The following is a 17,902-nucleotide window of genomic DNA, read 5'->3' as shown; positions in this document are numbered from 1 at the left end:
AAAAAAAAAAAAAAAGATCTACAATACATGATACATTAATCACTTAATAGTTATTCCTTATGCACTGTGAATATGTGCTCCCCTCAAGGTGTATTTCATTAGCCTGAGAGACCCTTCCTCAATATATCTACATTGCTCATTTATGCTTCTCTTCCAGGTTTTTATTCAAACACCATGTTCTCAATAAGAATGTATCTCCTGCTTTCTATTTCTCTATTGTACTTATCACCATCTGACATATTACAGATTTCATTAACATGATATACTTGTTTGTTTGTTTGGTTTGGTTTGGTTTGGTTTATGTTCCATAGTATACAGAATATTTTCTGGTATCTAATGGTGTTCAGTCTATTGTGCTAAAAGAATGAGTGAATACATTTCTAGCAGTTTATATTTCCCCTTACTTCAAGCTAAGAAAGAAATAGTAGAGTGCTAGTCTAAGTACAAAAACCTAAATGTGGGATAGTCAATGGTGTAAGTTCTAGTCTGATGGCAAGAGAAGACCAATGCACCAACTCTAAGGCAAGTAGAGATTGCTGATTCTCTCTTATTCTGCTTTTTGTTCTATTCAGGCCTTGGATGGATTGAAAGAGGCCCATCCATACTGAGGAGGGCACCCTGATGTATTCAGTTCATCAATCCAAATGTACATCTCATCCAGAAACACTCTGATAGACACATGCAGTATAACTTTAACCAAATATATGGCAATCCATAGCCCAGTCAAGTTGACACATAAAATTAACCATCACAGACAGTAAAGTAAAATGTTATATCAGTGTTATGATTAATTTATAATTAGGTAGCTCATTGAAACCCTTTATATTACCCTAAGTTTTTAAAGGTAACTGTGATATTTTTAAAAGCATTGGGAAGGCATTTTCCAAAGCTTCATTAATGTTTTATTTTCTACTTTGTAAAAGTTTTTATGCTATATAAATGATACTCTGTAGAGATTCAACAACAGCAGAAAAAAAAAAAAACAATTATACACAGAATAATTTCTCCTGCTATGCTCATCAATAAGGAAAAATGAATAGATGGCAATTGTGCTTTCTTAATTAAACAGAAAAGCCCTGAAAGTAAGTCCTGACATTTAAAAGCAGCTGAAAATGAGTAACTTATTACTTGTAATATGCCCTAATATTGTAGCATTGTACATTGAAACTATGAGAAAATATTTTTATTTACACATGAATTTTTTCATTTCTTAATACTTTACTTTGAAAATTAGTATAAATTGAGATATAAAAAACATTCATGCCCAATTAAAAATAACATAAAATAAAGAATGGCATATTTTTCCCAAGAAGAGCTTTATTAGAAAAAAATAGTAGTTCCAGAATTATTTCCATTGGATAGTTCTAATTATCAAAAATATTAGGGTAATAATTATATTAATGAGTAGAAAATGTGAATTCTTCCCTTTATAACACTTTGTGATCTGATGTTTAATTAACCACTCAATTTAAATTATATTTTTCCAATCAAAATATTAAAAACTAACAATCAACAAAGTCAAGTCAGTTTTAAGACTAAAGAAATGCCACACTTTATCTTTTACTCTGAAGGAAAAATAGAACAGGATAAGGCTTGTCATGGTCCACATTCACACCATTTAGAAGTCCTCTTGAATTCATCTTCAAAATATATACCAAATACATTATTTTCTTCAGTTGTGATATTAGATCTTTAATCTATTGCCAAGTCTTCACTGACCTCAATCATCATAATAGGTTTCTAACTGTCTAACTGTCCTCCTTGGTAGCACTGTTTCCCCACAACACTTAGCTCTTAATGAAAAACTACGATAAAACCTAGTGGCTTAAAGAAAGAATAGTTTTTGATTGCTCATGAGTCTATAGAAGACCTGGATGCTTCTGATTATTTTGGCTGGACTTGGCAGAGAAGTTCTAGGTTTGGCACACTCATATGTCTGGCAGTTAGCTGGCTATTGACTGATGTAGGATAGCCTCAGCTTGGACTACTGGCTCTGTTTCGTGCATGTATTCATCCAGGAGACCGGCCTAAGCAGCTTTTCCTGGTTATCTAAGATGTCCAAGTGAGAGAACAGGAGTGTACAATGCCTTATAAGGCTTATGCTCAGATCTGGAGTGCTGTCACTCAAGCCACATTTTATTGGCCAAAAGATACAAAGCCCAGCCAGAGTTAAGGGATAGAGAAATAGAAATAATGAGAGTTGCTGCAAAGATACTTTGCAAGGATTGTGAATATGATATTGGGTTTGGGGAATGGAGTGGAGAGAGTGGAGAACTGTAGTCATAGTTTTGGTTAATTTATCAAACACTCTAATATGTATTTTCAAAGCAGTGTTCAAAGTTTTATTTCTAGAATATAAGCCAAAATATTGCCTAAAATCTTTAATGGTTTCTGTGAGTTCATCTGACTATCCTCCGTTTGTCAATAAAAAGCTCAACATATATAGTAAACATCCATTGAATGTTTGCTGAATAAATGAGTGGATTAATTAATATACAAACATTTCATACAGTCATCAACACATTTGTTGAGAAGATGAATACAGTGTTGGGAACAGTCTTAGATATAAAGATGATGTTATCTCATTTTCCTGTATGTTTTTCTGCTATGCTAAGTAGATATTAGAGGAAAAACATTAACCGTGGATTTAATAGCATTCTATTTTATTGAATTCTGTCTCTCATGATGCTAAGTTCTGTACATAACCTAAGGGTTCTTACAAAAACATCTAGATTATCGGACAATTTGATGCCATAGCAAGAACAAGCTCATCCTGCATACAAACATCGAAACACTTCACATCAAGTTCCCAAAACTTCTCTTTTCTCTTTAGACTGAGGTCAATAATGGAAGAATAAATGCTATAAAAAATGTTGGTTCAAATGACAAAATTATATGCAGGAAAGAAAATTAAGTAAAATATTACTTGTAAATGTACTTGAAATTGATAACTATAGTGTGAATTTCTCTAGTATTAAAAAACACATACTTATATATTTAGGAATAGAGAGCTAAAATGTATTCAACTTCTTTAATGTTTTAAAATTGTGTATGTGTCTGTGTCTGCGTGTCTGTGTCTCTGCAGAGAGAGAGAGAGACAGAGAAATATTGAGGGAGCAGATAATAAAATGCATATATATATGGATATAATAGAAATGAAGTGGGTAAAAGTTTGTATGAATTCTTTGCAATATTCTTATTCTTGTAAATTTTCTATAAATTTTATTTTTCCAAATAAAAGTTATTATATTATATGCTGCAATAACAAATCTAGGCAAAATCTTTACTACAATAAATCTGTGTCCTCCTACCCCCAATCTTCCATGTATCACATTAGTATTTTGCTCCCTTTATGCCTTTTTCAGGCTGTTTGCACATATTAGGACTTAATTGAAAAGCTATCACTTGAGCGAGACTTACTCTTTGGATTTTGTTTGTAGTGTGGTGTATCAGTAAAGACTGGGATGAGGAAAATTGAGGATTTTTTTTTTCAATTGATGCTAGAGTATTAATTTATAGCCAGAGACTATGAGACATAAAACTTTGTAAATAGGTGCCTGGTATTGGAATTTAGATATTTTCTTTCTGTTCTGCCTCATGCACTCATTTGTAGTAAGTGTTCCTGTCTCATCTCATTGGAATACCCTGAACTACTGTTCCTTTGCTGCCAGAAAAAACACTTTATTTGTTGTTTCTCTAAATTTTCACTAGCCCTTTTCTTTATAATATTTTTGTTTCCCAGTGGGAGTACATTTCCATCGTAATACTGCAATGTATATGACTGACCAAGTTTAAACCCCAGACTAGAGCTACTTGTAGATCCAGTTAGATCTTATTGAGGTAATATAGTCTAAAGTGATCCAAATATGTGCTGTGAAAATTTAATAAACTGCAAGACTTGTACTGAGTTTCTTTAATAATAGAATAGCAATATCATTTCACAAGGGCAAATGACACTTCTTTGAGGAAGTATTCATTATTATTTTTGAGTGTTCTTATGAGTTTGTTATTAAAAAAAAATATGTATTAAGTATGTACTTTCTGGCCTCACAAACATAAAAGCAATGTCTTTCCTGTAATATATTCCTATGAATTAAAATCAATCTGTATATTCTTATTTTTCTTACATATTCCTGGTGAAGTAAAGGGCACGTGTAGAGCACTTAAACTTTGAAGTCACATTTGTGTTTATCATCAGGTTCTTCTCTAGACCTAGATTTTTTCTCTGGCCTATTTTTGTTTTTCTGGCCACTTCAATACAACACATCAGTATAACATCACTATCTATCACTGGCTGTCTTCTTTCTTCTTCTTGTCCAGGTGTATCTTTATCAGGGAATATTTTAACCTTTATCATATTAACATCAATTTTTTTCATCAAAAGATTTCTATTACTTACTCACTATACCCCAACTATACCTTGACACTGGAAAACAAGTAGTCATGTATTGCTGGCCAAGTTTTTTTCATAGGTTGATTAGAGCTACCAACATACCATAAATGTCCTCTCTATAAAACGATTAAATAGAAACATTTGTTTTAATCCTCAACTGAAAGAACTGGAGCAGAAAAGATGAAGTAGCTAGTTTTTATGCCAAATCAAGATGATCTATAGCTGAGTCAATAATAGAATTGCTGGTATGTAACATATGTGCCCAAGGCATTCTCTGACCCATAAGACAGGTTTTAGTTTGGTCTATGACTCTTACAATAAAGCTGGACATAAGGTTTGTTGACATTATACAATTGAACTATTTAGGAAATGACCTTATAAATCAGCTTATTCTAATCTGTGTCTGGATGCATTTAATATATTTACCCTAGATACTCAACCATCAAACATTGACTAAATAGAGCCTAGATCAAAGAAACAAGCAACTATTTGTGTCTCAATGTAGTTTTTTTTTTTCTGTTTTAGTATATAAAATGTATAATTAATACTAGCATGTAAAGTTTTTCTCTGTAAATTGCAGCTTTAGTAAGAAATCTTTAAGAAAAAGTTATAGTTGATAGTATATGTTTTAATTCGTTTTCTTCCTATAACCTTGGTGCCTTGCACTTTGTATACAATTGATGCACATTTATAATATTAAGTTGAATTCTGTATTTCAGTTCTGTAAATTTCATAATCAAAGTCTCTAGTTTTCCAAATAGTTACTACTTCTATTTGTTGAAATGCACAATTACAACTATAAAGCATTGGAAAATTCACCAGTCTCTGGGAAAAGGGAACATATATCTTACATTTTCAACCATAGTTTCAAGACTAATGTAATATTTAATCCTTAAACAAATAGCTATGGATAACTTGCTATATTCAAGATACTATTTAGTTCTGTGAGACTGAAATTTTCCAAAGTTTATTAAAAGTTAATCAACATGGAAAGATGTTTTACAAAAGCAAATTTTTTTCAACTATTTGAACACGAGCTAACGATTCTTGGACCTCATCAAATATACCTAAAATGGCAATGGATAAGAAAAAAAGTAGATTATGATAGTAAGTGTTCCAGATCCATATTACCAAAATGGTATTTCCTTTAGTGAGATTTGGAGAATTTGGAATGATGTAATCATGTCTTATATTTTTATTGGCTAGACTGTTGTGGGTGGACTCTCAATTAGGAGTCACAGTAGACAATTATTTTAGTCATTGGGTTGGTCTGGATTGAGGGTTGTAGATACATTACCTGTATTTATCAATACTTGGGGTGCTTCTCCTTCCAGGAAGCACATGAAGTTATGTTTTCCTAACCTCATGAACTTAGGTAGAGCCTCGTTCTTCCTAAAGAACTTTGTAGAAAAATGATATTCACGGTTCCTGGGCTGAGCGGTATCCTTTTCTTTTTCTTTGCTACTGTGAGTTAGAAGTCACATCTTAAGATGATTGTGCCATGGAATGAGAGTGGACTGGATACACAGGTCTCTAAAGAGCCACCAGACTTTTCCAGATCAACAAATAAACCTTTGTTGTTTTAAGTCACGGGCGTTTCTGGATTTCATGGTCACTCTAGCTTATCTTGTATAATGTAGAGATTTAAATCTAGCCATTAACATTTAGATTAGGGGAAATAGGGTATGAACTAGGGAAGATATTTAAAAGTCGAGAAGTAAGATTTGATCCTACAAAAGCTCATAAAATCAAAAGGCAGATAAGTCTGAAGTCTAAAAAGTGGTCAAGGCTTGACATTCAGACATGACAGACATGTTTGGTTTTTCAGAAAGGATCAGATAGGAAAATAAAAAGTATTATCTGGCAAAACAATGTTGCTTATTTCATAGACATCCTGTTGATTTGATACAAAAATGTGTCTGAATGTGCTGTTTTTCTTCATTGCTCATTAGGATACATTTTAAAATGTATCATTAGGATACATTTTTAAATTTCTTAAAATAAAAGTCTTTGAGATTTTAGAAGCATTAACTATAAATGTTTATTATATATTCACTACTTAGTTGGAGTTAATATTCTGTCAATATGTCTATTTTACTGTACTTACAATACAACTATAAGAGATTATTCAGTCAGAAGAATAACATTATAGTCATATTATTTCACTGTTTTAAGTAGGCAAACTTTTATGTGATTTCAACTATTTATATATGCATTTCTATATTTTCTTATTTTAAAATAGAAATCAATGTTCCCACAGTGGAGAGTTGTTTAAATAGCAAACAAATTATTATACATATTGTTGGTTGGGTGCTTCTGGTGGCTGGTCCTGGGACAAAATTTAGCTAGTATGCTGTTTTAAGTACTCTTAGAATCAATACCTGTCCAAGGAAGAAGAAAGGAGAAAAAATGGGCCAGGGGAGTTGTTCAGCTGCAAGCAGGCCTGGCCTAAATTTCAATGGATTATTTGGGGGAACTTTGGAGCAAGAATGACCTTTCAAAGATTCCTCTAGTTGAGCTGAAATGTCCATGTGTTTATATCCCACAAAAGGCCTTCATTGAATGTGACCTGCCAAGGAAGGGAAAACGGTAACTGAGACCACACGGTCTACACTGTCAACCACAACAGTAAAGTAATTCAAGGAGGTCTAAGCCTATTGTAAACACTTTTTAAATTTTTACAGTATAACAGCAAAATTTATTTTTCCCATATTAATACATTAATTACATTTAAGCACATATTAAAATTAAATAAGAAAACTACAAAAATAAATAAGTTGTTTTTTTTTTTTTAATATCATCTAATAGTGATTCAAAAACCTCTTACTTCTTGCTATAAACGAGAAGCCTATAGTGGAGAAGGGAGGGGTTATGGTTGGCTTATTTGTTCTTTGCAATTCCATACTCTCCTAATAGTTGCTTTTATAGTCTGTCTTGTGTTGAGTCCAGGAGAAAGGAATTTTAGAAGAGGGAAAAATGTGTTTTGTTTACTTTAAATCTGGCTTCAGGAAGTCTGAGTCTGTTTCTGTCACTTGTGAAGATTTTCAATCCTCTTGGTTGATTCAAATCCTTGAACTCAATTACTGGCAAATACTCAAAGCAGAATATCTTTCAATTAGGATTGCCATTCCTATTATTCATATGCCTTTACCCCACTTTACAGTAGTTTATCCCACTGAGACTTTCTCTGAGTGGTCATCTTGCACCTCCAGACAAGCCATCACAGCTAGATAACTCTAAAGTTTACTCAAAAATTGCAATGAATTTCCAAAGATTTACTTAGAAATTGAGAAAACTCAAGCAGCTTTGTGCTGAAAAAGATGAGAGGACAAGTTCAAATTCAGCGCTTGTGCACACGCGCGCGCTCTCTCTCTCTCTCTCTCTCTCTCTCTCTCTCTCTCTCTGTCTCTCTGTCTCTCTCTCTGTCTCTCTGTCTCTCTGTCTCTCTGTCTCTCTGTCTCTCTCTCTTCTTCTGTGTCAGCCTCAGTCAGCCACCTTTGGAATTTGTCAGTTGTAAGCATTCAGAGAGTATGTCATCCAGAGTCACATGACACCATCTTCACTATGCTTACAGCTGTGGGGAGCACACTTCACCATCCTTACAAGGCGATAATTTAACAGAGATCTTGAAAATGCTTCAGCTATCTTTTTTATTGATTTCTCACCTACCCTATATTGAGTTTGATAATGATTTAAGAGTGATAAAACCACTTTGGAGATAATGAATAAACAATTTAGTTACTCATATTAAAACTGGAAATACAAAGCAACTGCTGTTTTCAACTGTTTCCTCAGCTGAAATACCAAATGAGGAAGAATCTCATTTAACCTCTGTGATAACTTTTTGTTTTATTTTGTTTTGTTTCGGGCCATGTTGAAAGACTGATAGCATAAAATATATGTCTTATCTTTGCAATACAGAAAACGCAATGTTTGGGAGAATCTGAGATCTTTAAATTTAGAACAAATCAAATGAATCACATTACCTAGAATCTTATTGCATTTAAAAAATATGCAGACTTAGATCTAGTAATTCCATTTTTATAAATTTATTCTACAGAAATACTCAAATCTACATAGAATTTTTAAAACAATATATATATTCTTTCCTGGTAAAAAAGTAGAAACAAGTTAATTGTTTCTCAGAACGGAAGCTTTATTTATTTCAATATATTTTAAATTAAATCATATTTTGTACTTAAAATAGTAAATTAGATATCTATGATATTCAGAAGTATAATTTTAATGAGCAACATTTTAAAATATAAGGTGAAATGAATATTTATTTATTTTTAAATATAAATATATATGTATATATGTATGTATTATACATATATTTGCATGTAAATGTATAAATTTTCTTAGAAAATCAATAAAGAATTGTTAAATAATATATAATATAAGCAGATAACTCTTATTTGTAATTAGAGAAGATATTTTTTTCTGAGATTAATTTAAAATTTAAACAAATTAAGCCTCCATTAATTTTTGAATAAAACAATTAGATAATTATAGAAACAATTAATTAAAGAAAATGATCTTATTTTCTTGGCATTTAAAGAAAGAAGAAACAAATTTTGATTCCTTAATTCTGATACTCAAATACAAGAATAAAAATACCTTTGTGGGAAAGTGTTCAGAAAGACATTGACAAATGCTTAATAGGAAGAGGAACTAAATAAATATTTTTCCAAATAAGATATACAAATGACCAAAAGGTACATAAAAATATACTCAACTTCACTAGTCATCAGGGAAAGGTAAATTTAAACCACAACGAAATATCACTTCATACCTGCTAGAATGAGTTGCATCAGTAAAACAAGAGGCAACAAGTGTTGGCAAGAAGGTGGACAAAAGGAACCCTGCGTACACTGTCGATTGGAATGTAAATTGGTGTACTGCTATGGAAAACAGTATGGCAGTTCCTCAAAACATTAAAAATAGAACTACCATTTTATTCAGTAACCTCACTCTGGATGTATATCTGAAGGAAGCCAAATCAATATCTTGAAGAGGCATCTGAAAGTGAATGTTTATTGCAGCATTATTCACAATAGCCAAGACATGGAAACGACCTAAGTTCTCAGTGTCTTTTAATGGATAAAGAAGGTGGTGTGTGTGTGTGTGTGTGTGTGTGTGTGTGTGGTGTGTGTGTGTGTGTGTGTGTGTGTGTAAATTCAGCTATGAGAAAGGACATCCAGCTATTTGCAACAACGTGGATGTAACTTAAGGGCATTATGCTAAGTGAAATAAGTCAGAAAGAGATAGCCTCTATAATATCACTTATATGTGGAATCGAGAAAGCTGAACGATTCTAATGTTATGGTGGTAACCATATAAGTGTATCAAATCAATGCGTAGCACACATTTAACTTACGCAATATTGTATGTCACCATATCTTAACAAAACCGCGACAAATAAATAAAGATGTGTGTTTCATTTTTCTCTACCTTTTTTGTTTGTTTGTTTGCCTTTGGATAAATTTGTCTAGATTTTTAAGGATAATAAACCTTATTCTCCCTTACCCCTTGGCTACAACAGTATAGAAAGCCACTAGACCCGAATACCAAAAACTGAAACATTTTAAAAAATAATGAGTATATTTTAAAATGACATTTAATTGGAGTTATAATTTAATTATTTACTTCAGGCAATACAAGTACTATGAGATGTCAATGAATTTTCCTTGATCTCTTCAAGAATAAGCCATAGGAAAAAGTATTTGGTACAACCAAATACACTGAAACAATTAAGAATAAAATACAACAAAATACACGAAAGGAAAAGAAAAATAAAGAGCAAAATATTCAGTCTTTTGAATCCAAAATACAATTTAACAGAAAAATAAAATAAATAGTTATCAAATGATGATTTTGTGGACAGAAATGTAGGAGCTGATAATAAAATGAAGAAGTTCTCTATTTAAAAATTAACATCATTTATTTATAATAAAAAAATAAATATGTATGCCACATTCATTTTATCTTAAATTAATTGTCTCTAAACATGAGTATTCTATTTCCTATGTGTACCTCCAACCAATATCTATAAATATGTATGCCACATTCATTTTATCTTACATTAATTGTGTCTAAACATGAGTGTTCTATTTCCTATGTGTACCTCCAACCAACATCGTTAAATAAATTAAAATATGTTAAATATCTGTGGACTTTCTGGTACTCTATTTTAACTGTTTCTTGTTTTTGGTAAAAATATAGATCTAGATATAGGTATAGATATAGATATAGATATAGACATAGACATATAGTATAGATATGTAGATATTTGATCATATATATGTATATATAACAGCATGTGTGTGCGTGTGTTTGTGTGTGTGTATATACTGTTACCAAAATATATATACATATTATTGGGGGATAATCAACTCTTTATTACATTTTTGTGTGAGCATGTAGTGTGGGATCGTATCAACACTTATCCCCATGCCCAGATCTCTGTCTCTTTCTCTTCCTTTCTCTTCCTTTTTTTTCTATTTCTCTTTTCTCCTATGTTTCCTTCCTTTCCACTGAGTCACCTCTCTCTCTTTCTCTCTTTCTCTCTCATTCTTTCTCACACACATACACATACACACACAGTTACAAGGACATAATACACATTTATGCATATCGCTAAAGTTAAGCCAATCTCTAGAGTTCAATAATAGTACAAAATAATTTTTAAAAAAGACAAAATAAACTACAAATGAGCATTTACTTTAATAACTTTGTATAGACAGATTTTGGAATAGTTACACTTCTTAAGACACCACAGTCCGTGTCTCTTTACTTGTGCTTCCCTTCAATTCTGTGAGTTCTTCATATCTGTAGAAAGTTGCTAGATCATATGCAGAGAAGGGAAACCCAGATGGGGCTAGTCTGGGTCCCTGGGATGAGGAGACAAAGCTGGGAGTTTGTGGAGGTCAAAGCACATAGGCATTACAAAACAGAGTACTGGAAATGAGAGAGCTGAACAGAGAGAAAATTCCAGATATATGAAGAGAGGCCCTTCAGTTGAGTTTTCGACTGAAATCAATGCATGGATATGAGAACACTGTCCAAGGATGGGAATGAAACACCCAAAAGTAGCAAAGGGAAAAATCCTCACAGTGACTCAGGGCCAGGAATAGTTCCTGTTTCCATCAACAAAAAATCTATAAACTATAAATCACAGGGCATTTGGGTAGAATAGTCATAAGAGTTTTGCTTCAGTAGTAGGGCAGAATTATCTCTAAAATAAACACTGCTCTCATCCCAACTAACTAAGCAAAAAATAAAAACAACAAATTATTTTTAAGTAACTTAATTTTGTTCCAGAAAATACAAAGAGATATTTATAGGAATACAAAAATATTAATAGCAAGATAAAATCTACAATGTATGATATTCAAGTAAAAATTACCAGGTATGCAGAAAATGAAAGAAACATTAACCCTTTGAAACATTTTAAAATGATACAGATCACATTATTTTAAAAGGACTTTAAAAGTTATTATAACTGAAATTTCCTATTTTCAGCATGTCAGAATATCGATGAACATATTTAGAAACTTGGAAGACTAAAAAAAAATGGAACTTCTCATTGATTGAAACTATAAAATTTACAATAAAAATGTGTCAATGCGAGTAGACATTACAGTAGTAAAGAATAATGAACTGGATGGCATAGCTATAAAAAGCTATGTAAAATTAAGCACAGAGAAGAAAAAAGACTGAAAAATAGGACAGAGTTACTGTGAGGTATAGAACAATTTAAAGCAGACTAAAGTATGTCATTAAAATCATTGAAGAAGAGTGATAAGAAAAATACATTTCAAGGAAAAAATGGACAGAAATTTCACAAATTTGATTAAAAAACTATAAACATGCATATCAAAGAAACTCAAAGAACCTCAAGAACAAGAAATATGTCACCAGACATATCATAATGAAATTGCTTAAAAAAACTGTTAAAGAGAAAATTAAAAAAAATATATCTTAAAAGGAATTAGAGAAAAAGGACACGATAGGTACAAAGGGAAAAAAATATTAGATTAGCAGCAGATTTCTCTTCAAAAACAGTACAAGATAAAAGTCAGTGTCGTGCCATCTTTAAAGAACTGGAAGGAAAAAAAGTTGTACATCTAAGTAAGCATCTGGAAAGATACTGAACACCACTAAACATTTGAGACACGAAAATTAACACTGGAATGAGATGCCATCACATAGCTATTAGACTTTCCTAGAAGTAAATGTACTGTACTGTAGTCTCAGTATTGCTTGTTTTCCCCATAGCAATCTGGTTTCAGGAAGTAAGACTTCTTAAATTGTGGCTCAGTCCTTTAAGTGAGCATCTTCCAGCAAACTCAGCAAAACCTGGATCATCTTTTAAAGCACAGATTTCAAAATGACGCAGTGTCACCTCAACCACAGTCTGCTAGTTAAAGCAATCACAAACCCAAATGTATTTAAGGGGAGGTTAATTAGATTCCACCTGTTCTTGAGAGAGCGGCCAGAACACGCTGTTACATGTAGGACCAGAAATACTGCTGCATCAGTCTTTGGAGCTGTACAGTTTGCCATATTGGGGACCACACATTCATAGAGTCTGTAAGAATTTCTCCACAAATTACTTATAATTATAAAGGGAAAAAAATGTTGTGAAACTATCAAGATTAAGAAAAATACTTACCAATAAGGAGTAATTGAAATGCCAGCCTCACCTATGTATCCAGATCACAATTTATCAAGAAAAGATCAACCCTCCTAATTATGTAACCATGGGAATATGGTAAGACATTATCCCAGGATCGTGATGTTACTAAGGGATAAAATCTTCTCTGACCTATAGCTGATAGGTAAAGCTTGCCCTTGCCAAGGTACATCAATTTAAACATTCTGTCTTAAATGTCCAGAGCTGACTCCCTACAAATTTCCCTTCTCTCATTTCCTGATATCAAACTATTTTCTCTTTATGATGTGTGAATATATTTTATATCTATAATATATATGGTGTGTGTGTATGTATATATAATATACATATAATATATATAATATATACATACACATATACATATAATATATATAATATATATACACACACCATATATATTATAGATATATAATATATACACCATATATATTATATATACATATATACATATATATATATACATAATATATACATACACACATCATATATATCATATATAATATACATATTGTCATCTCTTCCCTTGGACTTATAATGTTATCTCTTCATTTAAGACAAGCATCCAATCATTTTCTTCCCTCTTGTCACGTGTGCATATTGTTACTTTAACTCTTTTGCTAATTGACTCTTTCTTTTTATTACCCTGTTTTTGGCTGACTTCCACATCACAGTCACTATAAGATAATATGAACCACTCTTAAGCAGACAGTATTCTTGAGGCTTCTGACCAGAAAATTCTACATTTCTATACGAGTAATAAATGTAGGAATCCTACATTAGGATCTCTTTTGAGGAAGTAAAAAGTGGCAAATATGCCTAGTTATTTGCTACATTTTTAAACCCTAAGTTACACTTCTCATTATGTCAGTACTCAGAAGGGGATCCTGCATTATTTTTGTATGCAAATCAAAAGATTAATTCCTTCTTAGGCCAATAGCATTCTAAGAGCTTGGTTTATAATCAAAGTGGCATCAAAATAAGATAATTTTTTTTCTGAATAGGGTTAATATAACTATTTGAATGTGAAAATTTAATTTACAAATCAAGATCAAACCGAATGCAAACATTATAAATGGCATTTGAAATCTGAAGGTAATATATTATGTAAAAATAAAATTATGTTTGACTAAAATGCAAGATTAGTTCTAAACTTTGTGGTTGTGGTAAAGAGTTAAAGATATAAAATTATATCCTTTTCCATTAAATCTGATGAAAATAAAATGATAATTTGTCTAGGACATTCAAAATTTTCTCTCTTTTAATGTCACTATATAAAAAAAATTAATACTAGATGTCACATAGTATCCGAAAAAAATAGGTTCAGTAACAATTACATTTCTAATCGGAATAATCAATGTGAACCCATATTGTTTATCAAACATTTCCTCCTAAATCTTTCCATATTATATATGGTCAAAAAATATCAGAATTTTTTCTTACTATCCATTCTCATGTTTATCTTCAACATTTTCATTATGTCTCTAATAGTACCGTCTCCTAAAGGGGAATATCGCTATCTTTCATGTCCCTAAGATGCAAAGAAAATGTCAGGCTGGATCTGGTCACACTGTTGTTAGAAAAGATGGATGTTACAAAAAGATAATAGTGTATTATAAAAGAGATAGCTTGATTTTCATTATCCAATAATTGAAAAATGTCAGTAGTTATAGCAACAATGTAAGCAGTAATAACAACAATAAAAATTATTATTGCAACTAGTTGAGTCTATAAAAGACTGATTCTTCAGTGATGTTGAAATGAGCCAAGTCAACGTAAAATGCATACAAAGTAAAATCTTTTATTGAAAAAAAATAACAAGAATAAGATGCATTTGTAATTAAAAAATAAGAAAAGAACAAAGTATTTCAGTGTTTGTTTTCTCTCTTTTACAGCATGTTAGCTTGCAAAATATGAACATAGCACGTAGCAGGGCCAGCTTTATGGACATGTGACTCGTGCAGTTGTACAGAACCCAACATTTATTGGTTCTTTGTACTTGATTTAATGATCTGATGTCAACATCTTGAAATTCTTAATACTTGTATCTCTGAACTTATGTTTTGCAAACAAAGTGTGATGTAACCATTGGGGATTGCACAATGTAAAGATGAAAAATGAAAGCCATATTAATAATTTTAAATTTAAATTCTTTATGTAGAACAGCACTGTGGCAAAGATGAGTACACTGAGAGAGTTGTGGAAGAAAGAGAAAAATATTATTTAGTACCTTAAAGGGAATCTTTCCCTGCTTATTTGAACAGGGGGTCTGATATTTTCTTTCACACTTGGTCTCAGAAATTATGCAATTGCCACTGAATGGAGTAAAATATAAAGATTAAAATACATTGTGATTAAGTATCATTCATTTAAGCAATACAAGATTTAATATCCAAAAATGAGTTGTGGTAATTCACAATATAAAGAAACTTTTTAAAAATATTATTATCTCAATACAAGTAGAAATTTCATGTGAAAAAGGAAAATCACTTTTTGGTGTATTAGAAAGAGAAGGGAACTCTCAATATGACAAAGGACATTTATGAAAAAAATGCTAAAGCTAAGATTATATTTAATACTAACAGCTGAATGATCTCTTTTGAGCTTGGGAACAAAGCAAGAATATCTGCTTTCATTGCTTTTATTCAGTATTGTAGTGAAGATCCTAGCCAGTAAAATAAGATGAGGAATATAACTATTGGACAGATAGATTAGAAAAAAGAAGACATATTTTTATTCATTGTTAATAAATAATATATTAATCTTTTTCCCAAACATTTTTAAACTCACTTCTTATTTCTAATAGAAATTTCGTAAGATCTTTAGAATATTCTATATAGCCAATCATTGATTTAGGATGATATTTTGTCATAGAGTACATCTCCACATACATTTGAATCAATTTCTGGACATACTGTTCTATTTTATTGTTCATCAATTTAGCCATGTTGTAGTAATACTTGTTTTTAATATTTGAAGTTTTAAAATATGTTTTAATATTGGCCAGATTGATCACATTTCACTATGCTTCTATTTACAGGATTTTCTTTAATATATTTTATTATTTTTTTCCTAAAAAAATTATGATTAAGGTATCAGTCTTTCCTCAAATCATTTTATAGTTTATATTCTCTTAATAAGAACTTTTTATTTACTTCATTTAGGCAAGTTGATTCATTGAAGTTTTTCATGAGAATTTAGTTGCTCATCACCAAATAATATAAATCAAGAACTTAACTATCTTGGATTTCTTGGAAGAATAAAAATAAAACATTTTAGAAATTAATATTGTTATTAGAAATGAGTTTTTATTTTTAATATTTATTTTTTCTGAGGTAAAATAAACAATATTAAAGCAGTGGCATCTTGCTTTATTTCTAGCATATATATGTTTATATATATATATCAAAAATCAGCATTTGGAAGAAATGAAAAGTCTTTCTTATAAACATAAATTATTCAGCAGCAAACAAAATATACCTTTGATGCAATTGTCACAGCTTTATGTACTGTCCTAAATTTTGAATATAATTTCTGAGCTAGAAATCGTAAGAACAAAAGAATACCTATGAATAATGAAAAACAAACCTGTATGCATGAATTATGGTTTAAACCTTGTCATGTTAATAAAAGGTGACAGGAGCATATTATGCTGCTAGATGAAGTTTCAACCTTTATTACATGATTTGATTTCATTGAGATCCATGGAGATAAACTGAAATGTTTCATGACAGTCCATTTTTTTAAACCATCTTCTTCTCAGAAACAGATCAAAGAATATAAATATATAGTTTATTATACTTGGCATCCTAATAAAAAAATCTAATATTTGCACAATTGAATCAGTTTTCAGTTTCTTATCTATCAAAATTAGCAATTCATATACCTAGATAAACAAAACCTCTAACAAATACATAAATAACCTTTTAGTTATAAAGGATATAAGTATGACATTGAAAAGTAAGTAGAACAAATATTTAATATGTACCTCCTCCAGCACTAATGGAGTTAATATTCTGTCAATATGTCTATTTTTACTGTATTTACAATATAACTATAAGAGAGTATTCAAACAGAAGCATAACATTATAATCATATTATTTCACTATTTTAAACAGGCAAACTTTTATGTGATTTCAACTATTTATAATTCAGTATAATTTTAATTTATGCTTATATTCACATCTAAAAGTATCTATCTCCTCAATGTCCTCAGAAAAAAATGAGGTGGTTGACAATATATAAAACTCTCCTGTTTTTAGGAAATATTTTAGTTTCAGTATTCAAAATGATTGTTTAGGATTTCACTTATCAGGGCAAAGACCTCCTTTCCTCAAATTAGTGTGTCAAATATGGCTGGATGTAAAACGATTTACAGAATATGCAGTGTAATAGAAAAACTTGGCCTGAATAGCAGATAGTAAACATATACCACTTTCATATTCATAAACTTCAACACTTTCCTCCACTCCTTTCTACCCCAATATATAACTACCAGTCAACAGTGGAATTTTTCTCTTCCTATAATGAATTTCTTTTTTTAATTTTATTTATGATTTTACTAGTTTGCTTAGAAAAAATATTCCCTTTCAACTTTTTGTGATGTTGGATACAGAATGATTCACAGGGTTTTCAGGTTTGCCGAGGGACTTGGTGAGCATCTTACCACAGCGAAGTGAGGATATTTGTAAATGAGGAAAACTTATGGCAAATTATATTAATCATAATCATTTTTTAAGACTAGATTCCTGCTAAAATTAACTGGACTATCTGGGATAAAACAAATATAATACTTTCTTAGTGGAATTGAGGAG

Source organism: Pteropus alecto, unplaced genomic scaffold (assembly GCF_000325575.1).
Source record: "Pteropus alecto unplaced genomic scaffold, ASM32557v1 scaffold152, whole genome shotgun sequence".
In the NCBI taxonomy this organism is placed as follows: Eukaryota; Metazoa; Chordata; class Mammalia; order Chiroptera; family Pteropodidae; genus Pteropus; species Pteropus alecto.
The sequence above is the reverse complement of the archived record's forward strand: the minus strand, read 5'-3'. Positions refer to the sequence as shown.